This window comes from the organism of the source record quoted next, unplaced genomic scaffold (assembly GCF_019419815.1).
Source record: "Pyrus x bretschneideri cultivar Hongxiangsu unplaced genomic scaffold, Pyrus_bretschneideri_v1 Contig80, whole genome shotgun sequence".
NCBI classification, from domain to species: Eukaryota; Viridiplantae; Streptophyta; class Magnoliopsida; order Rosales; family Rosaceae; genus Pyrus; species Pyrus x bretschneideri.
In genome coordinates, this window is record NW_025999821.1 from 403,846 (window position 1) to 408,123 (window position 4,278).

General features: G+C 38.3%; 1 pseudogene; it reads right to left on the reverse strand.

Annotated features, from left to right (window-relative positions):
• Window positions 1-3,930: 3,930 nt before the first annotated feature.
• Window positions 3,931-4,041, reverse strand: LOC125473277 (annotated as a pseudogene).
• Window positions 4,042-4,278: the final 237 nt, after the last annotated feature.

Consider the following 4,278-nt stretch of genomic DNA (forward strand, 5'->3'; position numbering starts at 1 on the left):
GAGTGATCCCCGCTAGTGCCTTGCTGCAAAGCCTTATTTATAGGGCTAGGAAAGGTTTATGTGGAAAATATGGAAGAGAATGCTTTTTCTCCTCCTCTTTCTCTACAAGATTACAAGGATATATATACATGAAACACTTAAGGGATACAAGTGTGTAGCTTGGACAAGGTAGGACGGCTTGGACAAGGTAGGAGACAAGGTAGGACGGCTAGGATACAAGGTAGGAGGGCTTGGACAAGGTAGGACGGCTAGGAGACAAGGTAGGACGGCTTGGACAAGGTAGGAGACAAGGTAGGATGGCTTGTTCTTCCAATAGTTTAGAACTTAGTTGAAACCAAAAGGTTTTGTACCAGAAATTAGGTAGAAATTAGGCACCATGTGTGAATAGATAAAGCCTTCTAGAAGTAAGGTTTTTAGGCCCCCTTGCAGCTCCCTAACTGAATTCAAGCCTTCAAATTCGTCCATCCTCATGCCTCCGTGCTTGCACTATCCAATCTTGGCCCAAAAATGCTCTAGAATGCTCCAAATTGCTTCTTTTTGCATACTTTGACACTAAAACCTGAAATTGCACGAAAATAACTTTAAACACTATAATTAACATAGTTTAGCTAATTAAATGCAAGAAAACAAGCTAACTAAGTCGTATAAATATGCTCCTATCAATTTCCCCCACACTTAGCTTTTGCTAGTCCTCGAGCAAAATAAAACAAACAAAACATAACCTAACCTTCCAACATTTGCTACAGGGATTTCCAACGATACATAACATGCCAAAGATCATTATTCACACATATTTTAGTCATCCCTACTCTTAAGCATATACTTAATCATAGTTACCATTCACTAGCTCACATTTAATCGTTTAAAACAACATTATGGACATAGTAACATGCCTTAGAGAATCCACTCAATTCCTTACTAGATGTACTCTCAATTTTCACACAGATTTTCTAACTACACTCCCTACACTAGGTATATGTGAGAAGATTGATGTAAAAATGTAGACGAACACTCACATATGTTATAACAAGGAAAGCGTTTTCTGGAAATATTAACATGTATATATATGATCTCATGAATGGAATGCCACTACTTAGACGCGAGAACCAGGGATACCATATGCTCAAACCCATTTTAACCTCCACATATTGAAACACATAACAATCAAGACGGAAGTCACAGGGTTGTAACAGGGCTAAGGCATTGGCTAACAACGAAAGGTAAAGGATAAACAAACATTCTTAAAGCAATAGTGAACAAAGTATTGAATTAGGCACTTAGAATTCCCTCTAGAACGCAGAAGTCAATTTTGAACACCCAAGGGGAAGTCACACAAAACTTAGGGCCATATTCAAACTTTTTGGACCCTTTCTTCAACAATCAACATTGTGAGTTCATTCTCACTTATTTTTACTCCTTTTCCTTCTTTTCTTCTTCTTTTTCTTCTTTTTTCACGATTTTTTTTTCTTTTTCTTTTTCCCATGCCCCTTTTAAGACTTTGGCACACACATACACACAAAAATCCCTTCCCCCACACTTGTTTTCTGCAAGAATGTCACTCAAAAGGAATTCCTTCTAAGTTATGCTCCACTATACTTCAAGAACAAGGGTATGGAAAGTCCTATTCTAGGCTAGGTAAGGGTGATGTGGTTAACAAGAAAATAGGCTAAATAAGGCTCAAAGGGGTTTAAACCTACAATACAAATGATAAGGGTGGATTCGGCTATTTGGCTATGGTGGTGACTACTACACAACTTCATCTTGTTATTTGTTATGCTAATCAATTTCATGCTTTGAATAAAACGGGTATGCGTTCTAGTATTTGGAACTATAGTGATGAAACGCATTCTAAGTAGCAACCAAGCAACGAATAATGAGATCATGCAACGACTTTAGAAAACAAGAATGCACAGATTAATAACTCTCCAAATAAACGTTTAGGCTCAAGTCTCTCAAGGATGTAGCATTAGTTTGAGTTTCTTCCTTCAAGCATGTTACAAAAACTGATTTTATCCTTTGTGATTACATGTGAATTCGTAAACTATAACTACAACCAAGCATAAACCAAAGAGCATATCAAACTTTCATCTATGTTTGTAACTTACTTCAACAGTTATGCAATTAAAAACCAAATCCTCATCATTGTGTTGGAAGGTACCCTAAAACACAAAAATGACTCAAAAACGACTCTTTTTGGTATTTTTCAAACTTTTTCGAATTTATTCTAGGGTTTTCTGTTATATAACACTAAAACACACTAAAAACACTTTAAAACAGTGAGAAACAACATGTGAAGTGATAGGTGATAAAATCCCACGAATTTCATGCAAAAATAGCTTGTTTACCCCCCCACACTTAAACCAAACATTGTCCTCAATGTTTCAAACATAGATTAACACAAAAACAATCAACTAACACAACTAGCAAACATAACACAAATGGCAAAGTAATAGCAATAAAGAGATAGGTTAGGGACGCAAATCTGGGTTTGGAGTGAAAGTTCCTTCTTCTCGTGTTTCAACACATGGGTTGCCTCCCAAGAAGCGCTTGCTTTAACGTCTTCCAGCCGGACGAATACGCCATGCTAAGCTTCACTAGTAATACCCACGGCATGGAGGGGTACATCATCCACCACATGCTTCTCAAAGTGTTCATAGCACGGCTCAATGAATGGGAGGGGATAGTGATCCTCCCTGATTGTGGTGTTTTGATTCCTAAAGTCCATGTAAATGCTCCCACCACCTTGAAATCGATTGGGTACCTGCACCAAAGAAGGTAACACCCTATTAGTTGAAATGGGAATTGGAATTGGGGTTGGAGACTTACAAACATATTGTGATGGAGGCTCAAAAGTGGCAGCCCTATCAACAAAGTCACTATGGCTACTCTTGGCCAGATTGGATGGTTTTAGGGCAACCACTCCAATTCCCTCTTCAATGGTGGTTCTTGATGCATCCTTCTTGTTAGGTGTGGATTGTTCCTGCCCTATATCCTTATGCACATTAATGGCAAAACAAGAACGAACATCCTTAGGCTTCTTAATCGAGTCATAAACATTGAATTTAATTATATCACCACCAAACTCCATTGTTAATACTCCATTGGCCACATCAATCTTTGTTTGAGCTGTTTTCATGAATGGTCTTCCAAGTAGGAGTGGCAAGGGTGGAGAATCATCCGAGTCTTCCATTTCAAGTACATAAAAATCAGCCGAAAAGATTAAATCATTGACATGCACTAAAACATCTTCCAAAACACCCTTTGGATAGGCATTAGATCTATCGGCCAATTGAATAACCACACCATCATTTTTTAACTCACCTAGGTTCATAGATGCATAAATTGAGTAAGGCATAACATTAATAGATGCACCTAAGTCTAGCATGGCATGTTCAAAACGATTATTGCCAATAACGCACGGAATTGTAAAACTACCCGGATCTTTGCATTTAGGGGGTAATTTCCTTTGTAACACAGCAGAGACATTTTCACTTACTTGAACCACCTCTTTGTTCGAAATCCTTCTCCTTGTTGTACAAAGTTCTTTTAAAAACTTAGCATACCTCGGGACTTGCTTAATCGCATCAAGGAGCGGGATATTGACTTGAACTTTCCGAATTCACCTTCATGCATCTTGCTGCCCACAGAAGCTAGAAACTATGATCTTAAATCTTCACATTTCCATATGTTTCCTTCTTTTTATGGCTTACCTAATGAAGATCCTTTAGCTCATATTAAAGAGTTTTACAATGTTGTGAGTGGTTTACCTTTGCAGGGAGTAAGTGAAGCAAACTTGAGGATGAGAGTGTTTCCTTACACCTTGAAAGATAGGGCCAAGAGTTGGTTGATGACTATAACACCAGGTTCCCTCACCACATGGGATGCCGTGGCTAAGAAGTTCTTGGAGAAGTTCTTTTCCACTCAAAAGACAGCCACATTAAGGGGACAAATCTTCAACTTCAAACAAGATGATGGAGAACCTTTCAATGAGTGTTGGGAGCGCTTTAAAGGCCTTTTGCTGCAATGTCCACACCATGGGTTACCTTTTCACTTACAAATGCAAATTTTCTATGATGGACTAACCCAAACATGTCAATCAACTGTTGATAATGCAGCAGGTGGAGCTTTGAAGAAAAAGAATGCTCAAGAGTCATATAACATTTATGAGATGTTGGGGTCTAATGCTCAACACAAAGATTTAAGGGGTAAGAAAGTTGGAGTCTATGAAACAAGCTCTAATCATGATCTTTTGTTGCAGGTAGCTAACCTAGAAAGGAA